At 56.8% G+C, this 14,728-nt stretch overlaps 2 protein-coding genes across 2 annotated transcripts in view; one reads left to right on the top strand and one right to left on the bottom strand.

Moving 5' to 3' along the window:
• LOC140680874 (uncharacterized) overlaps positions 1-14,728 on the top strand; it is a 989,054-nt gene that overhangs the window by 23,545 nt on the left and 950,781 nt on the right. The gene's annotated exons all lie outside the window — the stretch shown is intronic.
• The window catches only part of LOC140681003 (uncharacterized), a 278,479-nt gene that overhangs the window by 211,163 nt on the left and 52,588 nt on the right, over positions 1-14,728 (bottom strand). The gene's annotated exons all lie outside the window — the stretch shown is intronic.

Genomic DNA, 14,728 nt, shown 5'->3' with positions numbered 1-14,728 from the left:
ATGACTCACCAGTTGCCGGGCAGACCCGCAGCAGGCAGTGTTCCCCACCCGGACCCTGCCCTCCCTGCCCAGTGCCGGCCCCGCCGTGGGGTCCCCCCAAGTCCCTCCCCAGTGCCCCCCACAAACTGGGCTGGGTTTAACTGGGAAGCGTTACTGGGAACACTGGGAGCAGGCGGGCACGGGCAGAGTGACAGCAGGGCTGGGGGTACACAGGACCCCCCCAAAATCAGCATGGGGATGGAGCGGGGGATCCCAGCTGGGCCCGAGGCCACAGGGAAGCTCTGCAGCCGCCAACGGCTCAGAAGCTCTGTGGGCAGGGAAAAGGGGGTGACACCGGGCTGGGGACCCCAGGTGGAGCACCCACAGTCTTGGGGAGAGGGGACATGACCCCCGGGACCCCCCTTGACCCACTTGCACAGGTAGAAGCCGAGCCCCAGCACCAGGAAGACAAAGCCCAACTCGTAGTCCCTGATCCCCGTCTGCATCTTGCTGCCAGTGGCATCCAGCGGCATCTCTGGGAGGCCTGCAGGCATCAGGACCCCCCAAAACCTCTCACAGACACCCCAAGCCTCTCCACGCACCCTCCTGATTGCTCCCAGTCCACCCAGGACCCTCTGAAACTTGCCATGATCCCTTCCTCACCTCCCCAGGACCCACCAAAGCATCTCCCATCCCTTTCAGAATCCCACAACCCCCTTCCAGTCTCCCCCCACCTCCCCAGTACGCCTAAACCCTCTCCCAGTCCTGTTGCCTTTATAAAAGACAACGGCAACCCGGTTCCAAGAAGCAGCACGGCGGCCCGGCCTGTCCGGGCCACTCGGGCTAACGACACACGCAGACACCAATTTGGTGGACGGTCGAAAAGCCTTTATTATCTTATCTCATGGGTTTAAATAGTCTTGGGGGACTTTGCTACGTCAGAGGGGGGTTTGGTAGGGTCTCTAGGGTTCGTCGGGAGTGGAAAACTACTGGGTTAGGTGTGGTTAAATGCTCTGGGGTTAATAGATTACGTGAAGCAGGGAGAAAGGGGGAAGGGTCTCTCTTTCTGTTACATCCCGAGATCTTCCGTTCGCCTGTCCCTACTACTACATCTCCTCTCCCCTTATCATATATAAAATGAGGTAGTCGTAGATATAGGCACTGGAGTGAGGTACAAACTTGTAACTTGGTAAGGAAAGGGTGGTTTAGTAAACCTGAGTAATTTTTTCAAGGCAAGTCTTGAAGGCTTTTGCGGCTGTGTACGCAGTTTTTGGTTTACAGCATTTGTTGGTGGCCTATGAACAAAATGTTCGCCCTTTCTAGACGGGCCTGAACAAACGAGACTAGTTTGTTCAGCAGGCATGGTCCTATGGTAATAGCTAAAAGCAGTATTGCCAGTGGACCTACCAGGGCGGAAATTAAAGTGGTGAGCCAAGGTGATTGATTGAACCAGGATTCAAACCAGCTCTGTTGGGTTTCCCTGTCTCTCTTTCTCTGAGCCAGTCTATCTCAGAGTTCTGCCATGGAGTCTTTAACAACTCCCATATGATCTGCATAAAAGCAGCACTCTTCTTTCAAGGCTGCACACAGTCCTTCTTGTTGCATGAACAAAAGGTCCAGTCCTCGCCTATTTTGTAAAACTACTTCTGAAAGCGAAGAGACTGATTTCTCTAGATAGGAGATGGATTTCTCGATTCTCTGCAGGTCTTTGTCGATGGTCATTTGCAGCTGAGACAGTCCGTGCTGTTGGGTCGTGATGGCTGAGACACCCGTGGCTGTGCCAGCTGCTCCCAGGCCGAGCAGCATTGTGATGGTTATACCTGTGATAATTTCTCTTTCGTGGAGTCTGTTAGGTTCCTCGAGAAGGTGGTATATCTCTTCATCTGAGTGGTACAGGACCCTAGGAACAATCAGAACTTGGACACAGAAGTCGATAGAGTCATTAAATTTGGCAAGGAACACACAAGGACTCACTCTGGATCTCTGGTAAACCCACATCCCAGATGCAGATGGGACCACCCACTTATTGGTTTTTCATTTGGGCTTGACAACTTTAGTGCAGAAGTTGCCTTTCTGCTTTGCTAAGGTTGCATTGCCAAAACATCTGCCCTGTCCTGTGATTTGACTCAGGGTGATTTCTCTGCGGGGAGTGTCCCATCTGCACTGGTGGGGGGCACTGGCTGTGGAGTAACTAAAGGGGGTGTCTAAAGCAATGCCTTCGTAGAAAAGGGGGTTTAGCATTATAGCAAAATTAACAGGAGTTAGTCAGGTTCGGTTTGGTTTCGTTTAGGGTTAGAAAGGTAGCTTCTAAACAGGTTGGCTATGTGGAACACTAAGGATGGGGTGTTTGCTGTGGTGATCTCTTTGAACACCTTGTCACTTGAGAGATGTTGCATGACCCACCTAAATGGCTGATGAGGGTAGTGGCCTGGGTTGGCTTGTCCCCCTGGCCACAAGCCCTAATCGCAAAATTGCACAGAGACACTGTGCATGTCTGGGTCTCACCGCCGTGGGATTCTTGGGTCTTGTCTGGCAGTTTGGTGGTCCGTCATCTCTCTCTGGAGCAGGGGTGTATGCGTCACGGGGACGGTCCATGAGCGTGTCCTGCAAACTGAAACTCACAGCTTTTCATTAGTTTTGTTCTGAAGGTCAGGTTTATTGGCAGCGGTGGATGTGTGGCAGTGGCCCTTTCCTCCTGCAGCTTCAGCAGGATCCCCTCGGGCGTGTTTGGGGTGGAGGTGCTGCGGCGGGCTTTGCATTGCCAGCGTCGGGGCCACAGGGCTTGGGGCAAGATCGAGCAGTCTGCTCCTGTGTCTGCCCGAAACTGAAGCCCTATTACGTGGGGGTCCTGACTGCCATAAAGGCGGCATGTCCCCCACACCCTCGGGGGCTCCTTCCCTATTTTAATGGCCAGGGTCACCCAGGGGTCCCGTTCTGGGGCGTCCCCTGCTGACCCTGCGGCACAGGCGCTGTCTGCAGTGGTAGTGGGTACGAAGGTACCGCGGGCTGTGTTTGGAAATTCTGCAATTGTGTCGCTGGCGGGGGTATGAAGTATGAGGACTCCCCGCCCCGCTGGGGGTTGGCATAAATGGGCTGCCTCATATTTGCAGCGGGAGGAGGCCTGGTGCGGTCCGCACTCTCCCTCCCCCGTCCCGTTCTCCTGGGGCTGGGACCCGCATTCCTTGGCGAGACCCCCTTTTCTCCCGCAGCCCCAAAAGGATATTTTTCCCCAGCTGGAAAACTGGGTTGGTTCGTATTGTGACCGCTTTTCGGTGCGGCTTAGAGCTTTACTTGGTTTTGTTTTGAATTGCGTTGGCTTTGTTTTCTCCGTCTCGGAGTTCCGGCTGGCCCCCGCCGGCTCCTCTGAGCCGGCGGAGCTGCTGCCGGGCTCCGAGCCAGAAGTCAAATGCCAGCGCACTTCCGGGGCTCGATGCCTTTTTGTTCGGCTCCAAGCTCGCTCCTCCCCGCGGGGATGGCGCCGCTCCCGCCCCCCCGGCTTGCCCTGCCTCCTGCAGGGGGTGGTTTCTCCCTTATATGGTAGCTGCGCCCGGTGCGGCTGCCGATTGGCTCCGCGCTCTCTGCTGCTCTCCGCCTCTTTCTCCCGCGCATGCGCATTCCTGAAATTGTGCACTTCCCGGCTTTTCGCGCCGAGACCGGCCGTGCCCCGCCCCCCTCCGTGGCGCCCAGCGCCATTTTCAAAGGGGTAACTTGGCCGCGCGGCTAGGACTTTCTCCCGAGCCGCGGCTTCCGCGACTCTGGCTTCTCCTGCCAGCTCCTGCCAGAAGCACTCTGCGCGCTGCTGCGCCTCTGACATCAGGTCGCGGACCGGCAGCGGGACGGACGGGGAAGCTGCGGTTTCTCGGGGGGTTTCCGCGGCGGGGGTTTTTCGGGGGGGCTTCCGCGGCAGGGATTGGGCTCTGATCTGAGGGGGGGGGTGACGCGCCGGGCCCCCCCGGGTCTCCGTTCCCGGACGGATCGTCCTCAGGGACAGTCTGCGCTTCCGCCCCCACCCCGAGCCCGGGTCTAACTAATAAACACGTATGCGCCGCACTATGCGTCTCCTGCTCTTCTATTGCTCTGCGCAGGGCTTTCTCTACTCTGCCCCACGCTTTAGGGCTTTTGCCACTGCCTGAGGATTTCGTGTCCCCGGCCAGCGTGGCTGTGCATTTTTCCCATATTCCCGGATGCATGGCATCCACTGGGCTTTCACTCGCCCCAAGCTCAAGCAGCCTTGCTATGGCAAGATAAAAGTCTTTGAACTTAAATTCGATACTCCACTGCTTATAATTCACACTTACGACCCTGGCGATGCTGTCCATGACGCTCGCGGGTCCTGGGACGTCTCCCTGCGCCAAGATACGGTCTGACCGCTCCGGCCGCTGCTCCTGTCCAGGTGTATCCTGTCACCCGAGCGAATCTTCCCGGGTTTCGGCACCAGATATGTTGCCTTTATAAAAGACAACGGCGACCCGGTTCCAATAAGCAGCACAGCGGCCCGGCCTGTCCGGACCACTCGGGCTAACGACAAATACGCTGGCACCAGTATGGTGGATGGTTGAAAGCCTTTATTATCTTATCTCATGGGTTTAAATAGTCTTGGGGGTCTTTGCTACGTCAGAGGGGGGTTGTGGGGTCTCTAGGGTTAGTCAGGAGTGGAAAACTACTGGGTTAGGTGTGGTCACATGCTTTGGGGTTAATAGATAACATGAAGCAGGGAGAAGGGGGAAGGGTCTCTCTTTCCGTTACATCCTGTGATCTTCCGTTCGCCTGTCCCTACTACTACAACTGCTGAGTTCCCGCTCCCTTTTCCTTGTCCTTGCAGCAGGATGAGCTCTGTGAATCCCCTTGAGCCTCCCCACTCTTCCCAGCCCACGCACCCACCTCAGTTAGGCTGAAGCTGCAGCTTCTCTGTCTCCTCTGGCACACCAGTGCAGTCCCCTGTGCGGGGAGCCCCAGCCCCAGAGCACAGCACTCAGCAGTGCAGTCGGGGCTGGAGCAGCTGCCCTGCAGCCCTGGCTTGGCTCTTTGTGGCAGGGAATGCTCCCTGTGTGCAGCTGTCCCTGCAGGATGGCCCCAGGGCAGAGCCCAGCCGGGCTCCCCCTGCAGCCCCTGAAGCTTGGGGCAGACAGTGGTCCCAGAGCTGAGGTTCACGGGGAGCACCCGGAGCTGTGCCACGCACTCTGGTGCCGTGTCACAGTCTCGTGTGCAGGGGCAGCTCCAGGGCCTTCTTCCTCTTCCTCCACCCAGGCCAGCTTGGGCAATCTTGGGGGTCTCTGCTCCATGTCAGTGACTGGATTTGTGGCTACTTGCAGGAGAGATGCCTCAGAAAACTCCGAGTCAGCAAGTCCTGCTTTCGTGCCTGGAAGGCACCTTCAAGAGAGAAGCCTCAGGAAGGCTCAGGACAGCAAGTCCTGCGCTCTGGTCTCGAGGGCTCCTGCCACAAGGACAGGAGACTCCTGTCAAGGATGGTGCTCTGGCCTCGAGGGCACTGGCAGCAGGGATGGGAGATGCCTCCGGGGCACCAAGTCCCACACTCTGCCCTCGAGGGCACCTGCAGAAGAGAAGCCTCGGGAAGGCCACAGGTCAGCAAGTTCTATGGTCTGGCTTCGAGGTCAGCTGCAGGAGTAACACCTCGGAAAAGCTCCGGGTCAGACACGAATGAGCACTGTGCAGGGGCTCCTCACAGCACTGCTCTGTCCCGTCCTGTCCTTGTCGCGTGCACCGAGCACTGTGGCGTGCTCTTGTCACCACCAGCTCCTGTGTCACCATGTGTCACAAAGGGCCCTTGGACACTCGGCTGCGTTCCATGCTGCAGCGTGTCACAAAGGGCCCTTGGATACCCTGTCCCGTTCCATTCCACGGTGACCATGCTGCACCATGTCACAAAGGGCCCTTGCACGCACTGCCACCTGCCCTGGGGCCACCGCCAGCCCCCCAAAGTGGCCCAGGTTGGAAGGAATGCCTTGTCCCAAGTGTCTGAGAGAGCCCAACAGGATCTTTAGGAACGGCTCAGACCATCAGCAAATGCTGCCCTGCTCTGCGGGCTCAGAGCAGCAGGAGCCCCCAGGGCTGCCGACGCAGCCGCGCTGAGAAGGGAACGGGACCTTCCATGGAAGCTGCCACGGCCTCCTCGGGACACGTCCTGGCCCGTGGCCATCCTAAACCCGCGGGTGTGGCACACACAAGGAATGTTGGCCAGGGCAGGAATGCTGCTCTGAGCCCTGGGGCCCGGGGAGCGCTGACATCAGCAGGTGAGGGCAGAGTCCCTGCCCAAGCAGAGCTGTCACCCCCGAGCCCTGGCAGCGCTGGTGCCCGTCTCCTGCCCCAGAGACCTGTGCCCCTGGGGGGCTTCTGTGCCAGAGGGAGCCAAACCCACCTGCACTGGGGGCTGTGCTCCTGCCTGCAGGGGCTGTTGGCAGGAGCACCTGGAGCAACTGCTGGCAACACTTGGTCTCTGTCAGAAGCTCTTACCGCATGCTGAAATTATTTTCTCGTTGAAGTTATTGCCTTCAGCACAAAAACACCTTAACAGCAAAGGAACAGAAGAATCTGGCAAGTAAGAATCCTCAGTTCAGGAAAGTTTTACTCCCGTTGCACAACTCAAGTAGTTCCAAAATGGTGCAAACTTCCCAAATTAATTGGGATGGTGTGAGGAGATGAAGATTTGGAATTTTGCTTCCCATCTCAAAGCAGCAACTCATTTGCCTTAACCTCATCCACTGAGGGTCACTTTACAGAACAGAACACTACACAAAAAAAAGGAAAAACTAAGGGCCATTCTTTGCTTTGCAAATGGTTTTCTATGAAGGGATGATAATATCCTAACTCTCTCAAGGAATATAAAAGCTCTGAGTAGAAGGAAAAGGGGCTAATTCTTCCCCTAGTAGAGATATCTAAGTGGCCAATAAAGTACAGCTCGCCCCCATCGGTCCCTGCAGGAGAGTCAGGACCATGAAGAGGAAAAGTTACAGATATTCACAGATATACAGAGCTGAGCCCTCTGTAACCAAAGCTGTGCCAATCACAGATGCTGCTTTCAAACTGACTCAAATTCCAGCCTAGACCTCTCACCTTCCAGACAACTCCTTCCCCAACACCCCACCAACACCACCCCCCTAAACTCCCACACAAGCCCCCCACACCCCACCAGAACCCCCAGCTGTCCCTGTCCCTCTGCAGAGCTTTCCCACCCTCCAGCAGACCCCCTGGTTCCCTGCACGTGCCGTGGGATGGCACTCAGGAGGATCTGCCCCAAGGCCTTCCCCTGGAGCAAGCTCAGGCTGCCAGGCCTATGGATCCTGGATCATCCTTCCCTCTGAGCCTTCCCGTGCACGGCTGTTCCATTGGCACATCTGCGCTCAGCTGGGACTACTCTGCTCACCCAGGGCTGCTGGTAAAGGATGGAGAGCAGCCTGGCAAGCTCTTTCTCCAGCTCCCTCTGTGCTCTTGGGGAAGGTAGAACCTTCCACAGGAAAGCAACGGGTGCCACAAGGAGTGGGTGGCATCAGGCAGCTCTGGGGAAGCCCCTCAGGAATGCTGTATCCTGAGGGAACACTGCTGGCCTTGACCTGTTAGCACCTGCAAAAGCTTCAAATCAGCTGCCTCAGCTTCCAGGGCCTCTCTTGGCCAGCATCCTGACGTGGATGCAGGACGGCTGCCAGGCACTGCTGGGACCCAGCGGGACAGGAGCGGCTGTCTCGTGCCCACGCAGCACCCATGACACAGCCAGCAGCAAAACCTTCCAAGCCTTTTCTGAGGCCAGGTACACGCCAAGATCAGCCAAGACTCTCCACCACACTGCCTGGCCCACCCAGCCCAGCTCTGTGCTGGCCCTGGGCCACAGCAGCTCCCAGCAAGCAGGAGGCAAATGCATCTTGCCAAGAGCTGAAACACAGCAGACAGGGAAGATGTGAAACGTGAGTGTGTAAAGGCCTTTTAATTCACAGCTCCCACTGAGAGCTGTGGGGCTCACAGATGGACAGAGATGGTTCTGCTCACCCCTCTGTCCAAAGTGAGGGTAACACACGCTGCTGCAGGTGCCTGGGTTGGTCTCTGCAGGTCCAGGTGGATGCCAAACCTGCTCTTCACAGCCTTCTCCCTTCCCCTGCCCCTCTGCCAAGTGCAGCGGGCCTCAAGGACTGAAAGGAGCACAGAGAGCCAAAGGGGGACACTTGCACCTGCCTCACTGGGAGCTCCCTGGGAAGCACTTTCCTTGAGAAGCAAGCCCCTGTCCTCCAAAGGCATTTCCCCAAATGTGCAGCTTTTCTGCTCAACACCAACACACCCTTAGGAAACGCTGGCAAGGCTGAAGGACTTCATGTCCTTTCAGGACAGGCACTCCAGCTCTAGCTCCTATTCCCCCAAGTGCCTTTCCAGGTGGAGGCTCAGACGTGCAGCCCCAGGCCCTCTACAAACACAAGCTGCTCACTGCCTCTTCACCTGCCTCAACTCCTGCCTGCGCCCACGGCACCAAGACCAGGCTGTTCCCAGCCAGAGCCCAGAGCCCTGCTCCCGCAGGACGCTCTTGCCAGCACCTTCCAGGCCTCTCTGCTGTGCACACAGCACTTTGCATGCCCGCTCCCAACAGGCTCTGGAAGGCAGAGCACAGCCTGGCTGCCTCTGCCACCAGCACAGCCCAAACACAGGCGGAGGAAGAAGCAGCAGGGGCTGTTTTGTGGCCATGCCCAAGAGAGACTGGAAGGGTGCCCTCCCTCTGCTCTCACTTGCTTGGCTTTCTGACTGGCTCTGAGCCTGGGGCTGCCATTCCTCACTTGTGGGCACCAGAACCACAAAATCAGAGCCTGACCCGCCAATACTTTGCCACTTTGCAAACACCACCCAAGCAAAGCTCACTCAGAAACCACCAGTGCTAGTGAAGGACCCAGAAACACATCAAATTTCTGGGCCTTTCCAGCTGATTACTTGGGGTAGAGGGTATGCGTGTGTTCTACTACTGTGGTAAGATAGGGACAGGCGGAGCGGAAGATTACCGGAATGTCACGGAAAAGATAGGCCCCTTCCCCCCTTCTCTCTCCCCTGCTTATCTGCTAACTCCAGGAGTCAGAAAAGAATGTAGCCACACCTGTTCTGGTAAAGTTCTACTACCCACTATCCTCCGAGACCCCAAACCCCCCTCTGACGTAGCAAAGACCCCTAAACCTATTTAAACCCATGAGATAAGATAATAAACGCTTTCGACCGTCCACCAAATTGGTGCCAGCGTGTGTCGTTAGTCCGAGTAGCCCGGGCGAAGCCGGGCTGCCGTGCTGTCTTCTTGTAACCAGGTCGCCGTTGTCTTTTATAAAGGCAACATCTGGTGCCGAAACCCGGGACAAAATTTGCCCGGTGGACGGGTTTCACCTAGACAGAAGCAGCGGCCAGGACGGTGGAACCGTACCCAGGCGTAGGGGAGACGTCCCCGGACCCGCGAGCGTCATGGACAGCGTCGCCTGGGTCGTAAGTATGAGGCAATGGAATATCGCGTTTAAGCTCAGAGACTTTTATCTTGCTATAGCAAGGCTGCCTGAGCTTGGAGCAGCCGAATGCTCAGTGGATGCCATGCATCCGGGGATATAGGAACAGTATACAGCCACGCTAGCCGGGGAGGAAAAATCCTCAAACAGTAACAAGAGCTTTACGGCACGGAGAAAAGTAAAAAGGACCCCGCGCAAAGCAATAGAAAAGCAGGAGACGCGGAGTGCAGCACATATGTGTTTATTAGTCAAACCCGAGCTCGGGGGGGGGGCGAAAGCGCAGACCGTCCCTGAGGAGGGTCCACCCGGGACCGGAGACCCGAGAGAGCTCAGCGCAACAACCCCTTCCCCGGATCAGAGCGCAGCCCGGCCCCGCCGCAGAGCTGAGCCCAGCCCAGCCCGGCAGAAGCAGCGCTGCCGCCGGAGCGGCGCGTTTCAAGCGGCGCGGCCCCGACCCCGCCGGGACGCGCTCCGAGCAGCGCGACTCCGCTCCCGCCGGAACCCAAGCCCGCCCGCGGCTCCGCGCCGCTTCCCCGCCGGCGCGCCGAGCGGAGCAGCGCCGAACCCCGCCGCACAAGCCCCCCGAGACGCCCCCGCCGCAAAAAACCCCCGCGAAAACCCCGCCGCAGAAAAACCCCGAGAAGCCGCCGCTTCCCAATCCGTCCCGCCGCCGGTCAGAGATCCGCGGTCAAAGGCGCAGCCGCGCGCGGGGCGCTCTTGGCGAGAGCCGGCGAGAGAAACCGGAGTCGCAGGGGCCGCGGCCGGAGTCGCAGGGGCCGCGGCTCGGGGAAAATCCCCGGCCGCGCGGCCATGCGGCCGTTTTGAAAATAGCGCCGAATGCCGCGGAGGGGGGCGGAGCCCGGGCGGTCCCGGCGCGAAAACTCGGACACCGCGCGATCTCAGAAACGCGCGCGCGCGGGAGAAAGGGGCGGAGGGCGGCCCGGGGCACAGAGCCAATCAGCGGCCGCGCCAGGAGCCGCCACCATATAAGGGAAAAACCACCCCCCGTGGGGGGCGCGGCGAGCCGGGGGGGCGGGAGCGGCGCCTCCCCCGCAAGGGGGAGCGAGCCCGGGGCCGAACAAAACGGCGCGGGGCCCCGGAAGTGCGCTGGCATTTCATTTCCGGCGCGGAGCCTAGCAACAAATCTACCGGCCCCACAGAGCCGGCAGGGGCCAGCCGAAACCCCAAAACAAAAGATACAGAACCAGCACAGCTTAAAACAAAACCAAATAAAGTTCTAAGCCGCACCGAAAAGCGGTCACAATACCCCTTAGAGCTGCAACAAAAAAGAGCATCTCGCCAAAGAATACAGGTCCCAACCCCCGGACACACAAAGAGCGCGCGGGCGGGGGGGGAGCGCGCGGGCGGGGGGGGGAGCGCGCGGGCGGGGGGGGGAGCGCGCGGGCAGGGGGGGAGCGCGCGGGCGAACCCAGCCCCCTCCCACCGCAAGCGGCGCGCGCACCGCAGGGTCAGCAAGAGACGCCCCGATACGGGACCCCGGAGTAGCCCTGGCCATGAAAGTGGAAAGAAAGCCCCCGAAGATGTAGGAGACATGCTGCCTCTGTGGCAATCAGAACCCCCATGTGGTAAGACCATGAGAGCCACCGCTGCACACCACTGCTAACAACCGAACTTGACCCTCAAAACAAAACTAATGAGAAGCTATGAATTCTGTTTGCAGGGCACGCTTGTGAACCATCCCAGTAACACACACACCCCTGCTCCAGAAAGAGATAACAGACCACCAAACTGCCAAACAACACCTGAAAATCCCACGGTAGTAAGATCCAAACATGCACAGTGTTTTTCTTCATGCAATTTTACTGTTACAAGCTTGTAGCCAAAGAAACAAGCTAGCCCAGGCCACTACCCTCATCAGCTATTTAAGTGAGTCGTGCAACAAGTAACAAAGTGCTCAAAAAAGTCACCATAATAAATACCCCATCCTTCGTGTTCCATATAGCCAGCCTGTTTAAAAGCTATTTTACTAACCTTAAATGAAACCAAATCAAACCTAACTAACCCATATTAATTTTGCTATAATATTAAACCCCCTTTTCTACGAAAGCAATGCTTTAAATACCCCCTTCAATTACTCCACAACCAGTGTCCCCCACCAGTGCAAGTAAAACACTCCCCACAGAAGACCAATAAATAAATAGTCCCATCCACACTTAAAATGTAATTTACCAAAAACCCAGAGTGAACCCTTATATATTCCTTGCCAAGTTTAATAACTCTATCAATTTCTGTGTTCAAGTTCTAATTATTTCTAAGGTCCTACATCACTCAGACGAAAAAATATGCCGTCTTCTCAAAGAACCTAACAAACTCCACAAAAAGAAAATCATCACAAGTATAACTATCGCGATGCTGCTCAGCCTGAAAGCAGCTAGCACCGCCACGAGTGTCTCAACCATCGCAACCCAGCAACACAGACTCTCTCAGCTGCAAATAACCATCAACAAAAACCTGCAGAAAATCGAGAAATCCATCTCCTATCTAGAAAAATCAATCTCTTCGCTTTCAGAAGTAATTTTACAAAATAAGCAAAAACTAGACCTTTTAAAGCCTTCAGCACCTGCCTTAAAAAATCTACCCTGATCTACTAAACCACCCTTTCCTTAACAAGTTACAAGTCTGTACCTCACTCCAATGTCTCTATTTACAACTACCTCATTTTATATATGATAAAGAGGGGGGAGATGTGGTAAGATAGGGACAGGCGGAGCGGAAGATTACCGGAATGTCACGGAAAAGATAGGCCCCTTCCCCCCTTCTCTCTCCCCTGCTTATCTGCTAACTCCAGGAGTCAGAAAAGAATGTAGCCACACCTGTTCTGGTAAAGTTCTACTACCCACTATCCTCCGAGACCCCAAACCCCCCTCTGACGTAGCAAAGACCCCTAAACCTATTTAAACCCATGAGATAAGATAATAAACGCTTTCGACCGTCCACCAAATTGGTGCCAGCGTGTGTCGTTAGTCCGAGTAGCCCGGGCGAAGCCGGGCTGCCGTGCTGTCTTCTTATAACCAAGTCGCCATTATCTTTTATAAAAGCAACATACTACCATCTGGTCCAAGATGGTACCCAGGAAAAACATAAAACCATACCTAGGCACTGCAAACACTACTCCCACAAACAGTGACAAGAACTCCTCTGAGTTGAACACAAGACCTCCTGAAAATCAGACAAGTTTTGCCTGAATATTCCCTATTAAAAGCCCCATCCTTGTCCAAAGATGAAAATTGTCTCTGTTGGTGCTGTCCTCACTGCTGCCTGGATGCTCCTCACCGTACCGTGTGCCTTCGGCTGGATTAGCCACAGCCTGCCACAGTGTTTGGGTAACCCCAGCAAAAACATTAAACCAGCACAGAGCGAAATCACTGAGAACTGAACTCACAGAGCTGAAATCACTCCAGAGGTGCTCGCTAAGTTGCCTGTGGCTGGGAGCTGAGCCGAGGGACCCAGACAGGCTGAGCCTGACAGCGCAGCGCTATCCGGACACCCACGGCAGCGGCAGCCCGGGGGTCAGATGGACCCCTGGGACCCCAGGCTGCATTAACCAGGAGTGACTGGGATCACAGAGGAACCATAAAGGAAGTTACTGCAGTAATACTGGGACTGTCTGGGAGTGACTGGAATCATACTGGGAGTGACTGGAATCATACTGGGTGACTTGGAGTGACTGGGACCTTACTGGGGGCAAATGGTACTGTAATGAGAGTGACTGGGTTCATACTGGGATCATACTGGGAAGGACTGGAACCATACTGGGAGTGCCTGGAACTATTATAGGGGTGAATGGGAACACCTGGGAACATGCTGGGATCATGCTGGGATCACACTGGGAGTGACCGGGATGATACTGGGATCACACTGAGTGTAACTGGAAGTGACTGGGACCATACTGGGGGTGACTGGGAGCCACAGGGCCCATGCTGGGAGTGGCCTGGGGGGAGCTGGGGGACCTGGCCCAGCTGGGGCTCAGGGTTGTTCTCCCCCAGGGCTGCCCCGGGTCCTGCTGCCACACCTGGCATCAGAGAGCTGAGGGACAGGGGACAGCTGAGGGACAGGGGACAGGGACAGGGCAAAGCTGAGGGACAGAAGACAGGGACAGGGGACAGCCAAGGGACAGGGGACAGGGACAGGGGACAGGGACAGGGGAGAGTTGGCATGGACAGAGCACAGCCGAGGGAGAGGGGACAGCTGAGGGACAGGGGACAGGGACAGGGACAGGGCACAGCCAGGGAACACGGCCTGGCCAAGGGACACTGAGCCCCAGCACTTTGGGCTGTTGCCCTTGGGCTCCCAGCACAGGCCCAGGGGCAGAATCCCCTCCAGAAACTGCTGTTTGCTTTCAGCTCTGCTCTGGAACATTCCCCAGGAGCCCCTGCAGTGGCTGCAGCCCAGCCGGGTGCCCGGGGCCACCAAAGCCGCTCCGGCAGTGCCCTCCTGCCCCGGGCAGGGCACGGAACACCCAAGGAAAGGCTCGTGCTGGGCTCAGGGCAGGGACAGGGCACTCCCCTGGTGCTGCCACGGGCACAGCAGAGCCGGCCTGGGCAAAGGATTGGGATCAATGTCCCATGGAATCCCAGCAGGGATTACTTCTCATTGCACTGCTCTCATTGGATTAGTCATCAATTCCAATCATTTCCCCATGGAATTCCCATGGCAGTGGGTTAGGGGGGAGGTCCATCCATGGAATTCTCACCTGACTGGGATGAGAGTGAGATCTGGCCAGGGAAATTCCATGGCAATTCCTGCATTCCCAAGTCCCCCATTCCTGAATCCCCCGTTCCCATAGGAATTGCCCTTCCCTTCCCACACCCACCTTTGTGCTCCAGAGCCTCCCGACCATATCTGATGTATTTTGGGGGCCTTTCCACACAGGTGTGTCCCAGGTAATGCTTCATCTGCTCCACCGTGATCCCTCTGGATTCCCAGCACCTCTGGGATATCCAGAGAGCACTGTTGGACACTGCAAAGCTCCCGGATCCCAGCTGGAAGGAGATGAAATCCCAGCCCGTGTTGCCGTACTGGTGGGAGCCATGGATGCTCCATTGGACAGGAGGTCACAGCTGGAAACCCCCTGCACTGTGTGGAGACCTGGGAATGAGGAGAGAACAGACCCATGGAGTCGTGTCCCAGCCTCAGGGAGCCCCTTGGAGCTCCCTGGATTCCCATCCCAGCCCCACAGATCCCCCCCATCCCCAGAGATCCCATCCCAGCCCCTCAGAGTCCTCCATTCCCACAGATCCCAGCCCAGCCCCCGG

Source organism: Taeniopygia guttata, chromosome 30 (genome assembly GCF_048771995.1).
Source record: "Taeniopygia guttata chromosome 30, bTaeGut7.mat, whole genome shotgun sequence".
Classification (NCBI taxonomy): Eukaryota; Metazoa; Chordata; class Aves; order Passeriformes; family Estrildidae; genus Taeniopygia; species Taeniopygia guttata.
This window is presented reverse-complemented; position numbering and strand designations above follow the sequence as displayed.